This window comes from Thermobia domestica, chromosome 4 (assembly GCF_964235325.1).
Source record: "Thermobia domestica chromosome 4, izTheDome1.hap1.1, whole genome shotgun sequence".
Classification (NCBI taxonomy): domain Eukaryota; kingdom Metazoa; phylum Arthropoda; class Insecta; order Zygentoma; family Lepismatidae; genus Thermobia; species Thermobia domestica.
Genome location: NC_137457.1, coordinates 327,043,401 through 327,054,596, shown reverse-complemented (window position 1 = coordinate 327,054,596; position 11,196 = coordinate 327,043,401).

Here is an 11,196-nt window from a genome sequence, read left to right as displayed (position 1 = left end):
AGCTGAGGTGAATCGAAGTTAAAAACTCCCGAGATGCAAATTATGGAACATAGACTCTGTTACCAAACCGAGCTTGTCTATGACCAATCTCGGCCACCAAATATAGCAATCTTTATTCCTCGGAGCATGGAATACTTGGCCATTAAATTTCGTTCAGATCCGCCAGTTGTTACCGAAAAATAAAGTACCCGATATATATTTATATACAGGGTGTCTCAAAACAACACCGACAACGTTGGGGGTGATTCCTGACATCAAGATAAGACAAAAAGTATCGATCAACCTGGATGCAAAAATGCTACCTTTCGGAGTTATAGGCCACCAAAGACATAAAAAATGAATTTTTAAAGATTTATAGTTCCAATATAATGGGACCCACCATAGTCGTGTGAAAACTTCACTTAGGAACTAGTACGTGCCCTATCCAAATATCCAAGTTTCAGAATCCGCAACAATTTTTATAGAGGTAGTTAGAGAGTACTTCAAACTATATGCCCGCAGCCAAACTCCCTCTATAAAAATTATTGCGTGAGTGCCTTAGGATTCTGAAATATATATTTTTGGATAGCGGACATACTAGTTCCTAAGTGAAGTCTTGACCCTACTACGGTAGGTCTCAGTTTTGGAGCTATGGATCTTTAAAGTATATTTTTCATGTTTTCGGCAGCCTATAATTCCGAAAGGAAACATTTGTGCACCAAGATTGGTCTATACTTTTTGTCTTATCTTGGTAGTAGAAATCAACGTTGTCGGTGTTGTTTTGAAAGTCCCTATATATATATTATATATATAGGGTGTCCCAGGAGGAAGGGGCAATACTTCGGAAAATGATAGTATGGATAATTCTCAATATAAAAAGTTCATATAAACCTAAGTCCTAATCTCAACGGTTTGAGAGGTACAGGTTGTCAATCATTTTTGACTTTATATTTCATATTGCTCACCCTATTGCTTTTCTACGGAGGTAAAACATACTGGATTTGAAAGGTGATGGAATGGCCTTTCCTACAGTATGCAATATGTGGCAGTAGTGTCGTTGGAATATAAGTTATTGGGGAATATGTGGGAATCAGTGTTGAAATCAAATTTCTTTAAATAACCGTAACTTTCCCAAATTTCCCTACTGCCACATGTTGCACACCGTTGGAAACGCCACTCCACCTCCTTTCAAAGCCGCTCTGTTTCACCTCTATAGAATAGATACAGGTTGAGCAATACACAACATAATGTTAAAAGTGGTTCACAATCTGTAGCTTACAAACCGTTGAGACTAGGACCGATGTTCATATGAACCTTTTTGCTTAGAATCACTCATACTGCCATTTCCTAAAATATTGACCCTTCCTCCTGGCACACCCTATATATATATATATGTTAATAAACAAATTTAAAAAATAAAATGTATAATCTACTATCTTACGTTATGCTATTTAAGCCAAATGTGACAAATGGAAATATTTACGAAAGAACTGATGGTATGTGGTGACGGTAATAACAACTCCGCACAGAATGGAGTGTGGGAGATCCCCAAACTTTAGGGTCCCTCTAAACTTATGAAATTAGATTTGTGTATTTTTAGTTCTACAGGAGTACTGAGGAACAGATCTGGCTTCGCTGCCACTGGTGGGTCAAAAAAATCTGGAATGAAATGGCAGGGACAGGAGAAAACGTATTTACAAGATGTATTGTCAGCACAAACTTACATGGCCTGGGTTCGGATCAGGGACCTTTCGCATCAGAGGTAAGTGTTCTAACAGTGAATCACTACGCCCCCCCCCCAAAAAAAACAAGTAATACGCTGATGCTTATCAATTTTCATATTAAGAATGAAACCAAGGTGAAAAGAAGCACATTGAACCTACTTGTATAAGAATCTAAATTTTATCGTACTGTGTGCCTCTTCGTGGCTGACATTAGGGTTTCGTACGAGACAAGACGAGAGGATCTATCCGTTGTGGCTAAATGGTTAACCTATGGGAAATTGGCACAGAGGATCGGAGTGTGACGCTCAGCGGAAACTCATGTGGTTCGGATCCCACGTTAACCTCTAAGTCTGCCTCTCAGAACACAGTCTGCGCTGAAAGAGACAGTAAATTTTAATCCAACTTTCTCCAGAATTTTACTCATTTATGTTAAATCTTTTTATTTGTTCGACACATTGGCTAATACTGGCTTTTATTTTATAGAGGCTATTAATATACTATACCGACAACCTTTAAGACATTATTTCTTACATCAAAATAAGGGGAAAACAAAATACGTGAAAAAGATAAGTTGTAACACGGGTTATTTTGAAATCGAAAACCATGGAGCGCCAATCCATATTGGCTTAAAAAGAGTCACATATGCTTTATCCTAAAAAGTATATTACAGTACTGCGCATTGCATGCGCAAGGGATTTCCTACCGGGCGGAATTCGCAGGCATGCTCATAACAGGATTTCCTAATATATATGCCATGCATAAAGTAAAAGGTGTGTTCAAAGCAAGTAAAAGGCAAGTCTTGGCAAGAGTGAATACGGAGTACATGGCGGGAAGTCAGGGCGTTAACAACCGCCAGATCCAGTGTTTCTCGATTTGTGAATAACGCATCGTGCGATGCATTTTTTGATCAACTTGGACGGACCTAGCTGCATAATTGTGCACACTTTCTCGCACATGCCCACATAAACCTTTGTTTTGTTCATTTGATGAAAGGAATCATCTCGGACAGTTTGTCGATATAGCACAAATAGCCACATGTCTTTCACTTCATCTGGCACCATTGGTTTAAGATGTAGAAATAACATTTTTATGAATCTCTTGTAGACAATATGTAATATTGTCAAAGCCGTACATAGTATTACGTGCAACTCTATCCATCACGACTCTGGAATTGACTAAATAAATAATAAGCACTTCTGACCAGAGTATATACACTTGTTTATTAAAAACTAAATTACAGTGACAATACAATCAATACTAGTAACTAAATTACACTGTAATTTAGTTTTTAATAAACAAGTGTATATATATATACTCTGGTCAGAAGTGTTTATTATTTAAATATTACGTGACAGAAATATACGAAACAACTCTGGATTCGGCCCTCATTGTTATTTGTGAAGTTTGTCTCATGGATTAGTATCACGATAAGACACTCACCTTCAGGCTGCATATTACAAAATCAATAGGTCAATGATATCTATAAGAATAAGCGAAACATGTGTAAGTATGACAATCAATACTAGTAACATGCAAAAATACTGCATATCACTCAATACTTTTGTTACTAAGAGGAAGCTTATGTGAGTATATTAACTAATTCTGGCGGTGACAAAGGGGGAAAAAAGTAAAAGAAAGAAAAAACATGTGAAAGGTTTATGACTCAAAAAGTACCGTTTAGTTTTTTACATGTACAAGCTAGTTCTCGTGTTAGCTAGCTCTTGACATCCCAAACGGTCGTGAACAAGCTTCTATCCACGGACTTCCGAGTGGGGAGCTATTCAATAAACTCAGGGGGAGGGTATATCCACGGTAATGGCCGTAGGCAAGTTGGAGTTATAATACCGCGTAGACAAGAATTCAATCTTCATTTATTAGTGCTGCTTAAGGATTTCTACGCGTTACAGGTTTCCCTGTGGCTTATTGCTACATCATTCACCTCTGGTAAATGGGTCACTGGTTTGATACCAAGCCATGTGGATTCGTAGTGAACAACATCGTGTCACAGAGTTTTCTTTGGATTTTACCGTTTCCTTTCACATTGTCATTCCACTAATTATTTTGTAATTATTAACCAAACGATTTGGCGTAACGGCCCATTTTGTGGGCCTAAGCCTACTCAAGCACCATCTGCTAGCGACTGACTGAACTAATTCCAGTGTTTGCTTACTATACTGTTGTATAAATGGCAATTTGACTGCTTTAATCATTTTGAAGCTCTTTCTGTGTCAGTGTATCTTTCGCATTGATATCTCCACATGATTCTAGATCCTTCTTTCTTCTATATCTCCTGTTTCTGGGTGTCGACACGTAAAACTTTGGATTTCTCACTTTTCTTCACTCGTCTATCGATTGTACATTGTTTGATTGGGCAATGCTACTATCAATATAAGATGTTCCCTTGTGAGGGTGGGAAAGGAGGGAAGAATTACAAAATGTGAAGACTTCACATTCCGTGCTTTTTCTCTGTCAGTGACAATTATTTTCGTGCGAAACAGAAACTGTGCAGTTCTGTGAGTTTAGACAGAAACCATTCCTACTGAACACTGGTTGCCAGCTCTAAATTTGTAGTCGCCTATGGCGACCGTAAATTTTGCGCCCTGATGTAATATCAATAAAATTCAAAACTATCGTTTCCTTTTATAAGTCAACTTCATTGAATAAAATACAATAAAATTAACGCAATCAAAGAAACGAAACTAATGGAAAACATATATTCTTACTTTATATTTGCTGAAGTGAAGGTTTCTGACAACAACATTGTGGGAGACACGGGTTCGATTCCCGGCGGGAGCTCACGTTGTTCGGATCCCACGTTAAGCTGTAGATCATGTGTCACAGCCTTACTCCTGTAAGCGACGCTGAACTAAAAATAAAATGAAATAAAGTCAAACTAATAATATCAGATCTGTCAATTAACCTTAGAGCCAATCCTTTTTGTTTTGTTCTCTTTACTCACAAGTAGGGACCGGATGTGTAGGTATTAAAAACCTGGAAAATTGGCAGGCAAATAGACACTTAAAATTTAAAAAATAGGCACTAAAATGTAACTCAAAATAATGAAGATAACTAACTAACTAACTCTATGGCCTATGGAACCCGGAGGTTCAGTGCCGCGTTCACAAAAGCTCTCCACTGACTTCTATCCTTAGCTAATTGCATCCAGTTTCTACTTTGTATTCCTATCTCTGCGAGATCCATCTTAATATTATCCTCCCATCTGCGCCTAGGTCTTCCTAATGGTCGTTTTCCGATTGGTCTACCAGTCAAGACTTTGAAAGCGTCTCTACTTTCTTCCATTCTAGCTACATGACCTGCGTCCTAGACTTGACGACCCTAACAAATGTTGGGTAAACCGTATAAATTATGTAGTTCCTCGTTATGAAGTTTCCGCCATTCTCCATTCCCGTTCCTCTTAGGTCCGATTATTCTTCTCAGGATCTTGTTCTCAAATACTTTCAGTCTATGTTCTTCCCTCAGAGTAAGCGACCATGTTTCGCAACCATACAAAACAACAGGCATGACTATCGTTTTGTATATTTTAAGCTTCAAATTCTTTGAGATAATTCGCGATGACAACAGATTTTGAACCGAATAGTAACACTAATTCCCTGCTTTTAATCGACATTTAATTTGTTCGTGAATATGATTTTCGACTGTTAATATTGATCCTAGATATTTGAAACTATGCCTCTTCCATACCTGTTAATAATTTTTAATTTTTTTCAACAGATAAATGATGCAATTATCTTTACTAACCTCGTTAATGTTGGTAACCCGTCAGGGGATAATAACTGCTTTGACAGTGGCAATTTATAGCCTATTGTTATTGTTAGTTAACTTTTATATACTTTCTTTTCAACAGATGGGTAGAGCAATGAGCTCTATCAAGTTCGTTTAGGGAGTAAACCCACTAACGTATTAAGGGATAATTGCAACTTCAACGTTGATTATCTAGAGCCCATAATTCGTGCATGTAAGTACATTTGTTTAATATAGTTTAGGTTAGTTTGGTTTCATATTTTCTGTACAGAGAGGTTGTAGAAGACCAAGCACATAGGACACTTCGTAAAATAATACATCAAATCAGAAAGATAATAATAAAAAGTAAAATAAAATACTAAAAAAAATAGATTACAATTGATAACAAGATAATAGTAGCAAAGAATACACCTAAGTATATACTTAGTTTAAGAATTACACTCTAGATATTCAGAAACGCTATAATAAGATTTATCCACAAAAAAATTTGGCACTTAATTTTTAAACACCTTTGTGTTCTTAATGTTTTTAAAATGCTGGGGTAAGTGCTTATATAATCTTGTACATACAGAGTAGACACTATTTCTAGTTGAGTTATAATTTTGTTGCGAGATATAAACATCTGTTGCTTGCCTTGCATTATGTGAATGTATAGAAGACGTAACTGTAAAGGAAAGTCAATTAGTCTTAGTAAAGATAATGCTTTTGTATATGTACAGAGATGAGTGTTAGAATTCTATGGTGTTTAAATATTTCTGTACAAGATAATCTTGGTTTCAAGTTAAAGACAATAGGTATGTTTTTTTTAGTATTGTGAAGGTGGATGGGGCAAGGCGCAATGCTCCCCCCAAAATAACTCCAAAACTGTGAAGTGAATATATCTTACCATAGTATAGTAAAAGCAAAGTATGACGAGAAACGGTGCCTTGTAGTATATATGTGAATTCTGTTTTGCACAGTGGACAAGTAGAGAAATAACTCTGTTGAATATATTAATTGAGTCAATTGGTTGATGTCTTAGCGAGTATCAAAGACTTCAAAGGTGGCTATCTGTATTCCATACTTACAAGCAAGGTTTGGAATTCACATTTTACGAACAGTTCTTAGCTCTCTCGGCTAACTTCATTAATGGAGCCAACCTGTGAACATCTTAAGGTTAAAGGTGTCTATCAGTATCATGTAAAAAAAAAGCTCATGTTATCCTCTTTACTGTATTTACCAAACCTTACTTCACTCATATAGAAGATAAGATAGTGGCAAAAGTAGCAGAAGAGTGGCAAGAGAATCAGAAATAATATGCGCTGTTTGTAAACATGTTTGAAGTAAGAAAAATAAAAATTTATTTCGTGAGTATATGTAGTACCATTTTTTTATTTTTGTAGATTGTGGACAATAGTACAATGCTAATGTATTTCACTCACCTATTACTAGTAAAATGATCTCGAAAACACTCAACTGGGCTAGGTCTTAGATTGGCGCAAGTAAGAGTTTCAAATTCGAACTAATTTTTTGAAATTATTATTATTATTACTTGGGACATAGATAAAATATTTGATGCCTGTGGATTGAGAGAATTGAGCTCATAATTTATTTCACTTATCGAATAACATCTACAAGATTTCAATTTATATCTTCCAGGGTTAGAAATGAAATACTTGAACAAAAAGATCCAGGTTTGGAGTATATTACAAATATAAAGATTTGCAAATTTTGGAAACCTGTGTTCGGAGATGACTTAACCTTTTAATGATATTTTTTTTTTTACTTTTAATTGCAGATGTTATAAATTAAAGCTGTCATTTTCATTATATGAGATCAGTAAGTTACTAATTTGAGCTTTCTAGAATCTAGAAAAAACGTCCCTTGTATTAGCCCTTACATAATTTCTATTCGTTCTAATTCAAAAACGAGGGACGAAGAGCATGTAATTTCATCCCAGTAGCATTTTAACAATCTATTGATGCATTAAAATGTGTTAAAATACAACAGATAGTATTAATATTACATATTTTGGTTGTTGCAATCATAAAAGAAAACCCAAGAAATTTTGTAAGATACACGTTACAAAATTCGTATCATTATGATAAACCCTCAAAATAATCTTCCGCATTGTCCACAGTACGCTGCAATGGTTGTGGAAGATGTCGAATACCATCAGAAAACCACTCTTTACACCATACTTAAAGCGGTGCATCTGTTGCTGCACAGCATTTTTAATGTGCAGGTGAATCGGAAACCGTTCTAATACGGAGTGGAAGGATGAGGTCAGAGTCACATAGCGACAAATCGAGTGAATACTCGACGTGATCAAAGTCTTTCATCCCCGTCAGCATAGTAAGTCCCGTACACCACCTGCTTACTTTGGTTTTATATTATCGTGGAGGATGATTACATTACTTAGTATAATCCAATGCTTCTCGCTAACGGCACGCCGTAGACAGAACTGTATATGATTGCAACAATTTGCATATCTTGTCCACTTTTAAAGTTTTGTGAGGACATGCGGCGTCCATTTCGATAGAACTGTACGTATGTTAAGATCTTGAGCAATATTTTGGGAGATGTGTTTCTCAAACTCATTTTTCGCTTCTAAAATAGCGCAGCGTCCATCGTTTCTCACCCTACAACAAATATCCAAACACGGTAGTTCGCACATCCACAGGCCTTCCTCATCTTTCGATTCTTGGTGGCACACACTCCCGTAACTACCCCAGAGAACAACCGCTTTAATATAGATCGCTGTTCCACTCTGATCACTTCCATTTTACACCTGGACTCACTGACAAATGTTTCCCACCGCTCTGTGCACATGCAGTAAGACACACGAAGCTATCAGTTAACCGTAGGTTAAAGTGCTGATGTCAGTTCTTCTTCTGCAGGTTTCATTTTTCATCCTTATTGCATATCGTTTAAAATTGGTGAGTTGTTATGAGGTATTTTGAGGATTTATCACACGAACATAAGATTTCGTAAATGTGCATTAATAGATGTGTATGTAATAGTAGACATTTTAAGGGAGAGAAAATGACACGCAACTTTTAACAATGTTGCAAAAATTTAAAGCAGAGCTTTTAGGAAAATAATATTGTATGTTATAAGTAAATTATTTATTTTGGTGGATATTTTTAAATCAGAGAATTATAAGCAAAAAAATATGTGTACATTTAATTGAAATGAGTTATAAGCATGTTAACCAGAGAACATCTTCGATAGGGAATTAACAGAGAAAATTATATGTAAAAGTTGTAAGTATATTCTGTTCATTAGAGGATACTCAAAGAGAAGTTTGTATATATATATTAAAGACTTGTGGCTAAATTTTGTTTGTAATTTTGTAAAAAGGTAGCCGAAACTTGGTAACGGAGAAGCAATGCAACCTGGCTTTCGTAACTATATAAGAAAAAAGAGAAGTGAAACAGAGAGTGGAACACTTACATTAAATATTATAAGAAATTTGATTTAAGTTTAGATGAAAGTCTTTTATGGATATTTTCCTTAAAGAACTTAGCTTGCTGCTGTGATTAAAGCGGAAGGAATTTATTCAAATACTCTTATAATCTACAATATACTTTACTCCTATCACTGTATCAGTAATATAAACTCCACTTTCACTGCCTAAAAAATGTTTGTAATAACTCCAGTAACACCTGTCATTTGCTTAATTAAATGATTATACTGGGAACAAGGAAAATATTTTCTGAAATGTGCTGGGAAAGGTTCAGAAGCTGGTTCTGTTTTACATTCTTTTATATATTTGAATCTTATACCATCGGTAACAGTTCACCACCAAAAAAGGGATAGGGTCACCTACATAGTAGTCGATCGAATTTGATTGAAAAAAAAAAAAAAAAAAAAAATGTGTCGTTAATTTGCGTTCCTTTTATAACGCCGCAATTCTAAAGAAAAATGTATCGTACATCGTGCTTGCTTTGGAATAATCGGATTAGGTTAATTTACTAAAACATTTCTTAAAACCATTTATTTTAAATTTTAATATAAAATGTGATAAATTGTACAGTTGTCGACCGCAGAGAAAATAAATTCGACCACTACGTATACCGGTAGTCTACCAGGACCTGCAAGTTACAGAAGTGCGTAGCTATTTTTAGAACTGATGTAAAAATTTTGCAAAAATAATTATACCTAGACCTACCTTAACCACAAAAGTCTCTTTCAGTAACTATAGCCCGAAGTAGTTATACTGTACATCAACCAATTTATGCAAGTTATAGCTTAATGTATGCATGCAATTTATGAAGTTAAACGAAAACCTACAAATGTAGCTGAAAATATTGTAAATAATAATGTTACGTTTGTACCCGAGACACAAAGGTCCCTTACAATGAATATAGGCGTAAGTGTAGTCATTTTATAGGGCCACATCAACTCACTAAAAAATCTTCATCGCGTATTGTCGCTTATTTTCTCTACATAGAAACACTTTAAACACTAAGTCTTCATTCTGTTCAGCAGCTTTCAAATCACAGAATTCTGAAAATGCTTTGAAGACGTCATCGTAATTTTTCGTCCAGGATGTGTTTTCTGTATGGGTAGTTGCAATATGTTGCTGGCATTGGCGTATAGGGCATACAGACTAATGCTATTCTCAGTTTTTGTAAAGCATGCACGTGCTTTAAACACTGTTTACGCTGTCCTTAAAGTCATTCCAGACATCTTCTAAGAAATGCATAGTACCCACGAGCGCCAGATATTCCCGTTGTGTTAATTTGCTGATCTGTGTTCAATGGTATACGTAAATCATCTTTCTCTGTGAAGCCCAATTTCGCCACTCATATTAACCACTCATCAAGCTCTCTTTGGACCATACCGTTTTAGGTCCCATTTGTCGACTTTCTGGACACTGACCAGACTGCTTACCGAGTAACGTTCGTCTGGGCACGCCGTGGGTTACTGAAGTTTTATGCGCATTTATATCCTTGAGCACAGGAGTAAAAGTGAGGGCGAACCGAGGGACGCTGTCCCCACCTCCAAAAAAATATGTACGGCGTCCCCCAGTTCCTAAAAAACGGGCAAGGATAAGCAAGGGGACGGCGTGATGTGATGCCGCTATCTAACGCCCCCTACCTTTTCAGATCCACTTTTATTTCTGGTTAAGCATGTAGTATGTAGAGCATCATGAAATGCATGCTAACTATATCTGAACTGTTGTTCTTTAATTGGAGCTTCATGTAGACCTATCGTAAGTTAGTCTACCTGTAAACTGTAAAATAAAACATAATTGAACACATGCCATCTTATGCACACTAACTACACTAACAGAGTTGAAATAATCATGTGATGGGTCGTCACTTACACTTGTCAGACTTGCAAACGAGAAAACAAGATTGGGAACCTATAGCCTTTCGTCTCGAAAAAAAAAATATAATAATCAACCCTAGGATCACTAAGGAGGGGGGCACTGAGGCCCACAAATTATTTTGTTACATTTCTGATTGCATAAAAATTCTGAAAAAATTGATATTGTCCAGCATGAGCAAATTCATCATAAAACGTGCTTGCTTAGTTTTTAATGTTTTGTTTTTGCTATTTATAAATAAAGAAAGGTGTGGGCCTCAGAGCCCCGATCCCCTTAATAGTACTAAGGGACCATTCATTGTATACGGTGTTATATTCCAGTGTTTTTGCTATTTAGTTTTCTTTGAAATAATTTTGGAGTTACAACATGCAGGGACACTCTGAGCGATTATTCTGGTGCAGTGATGCCAACTAC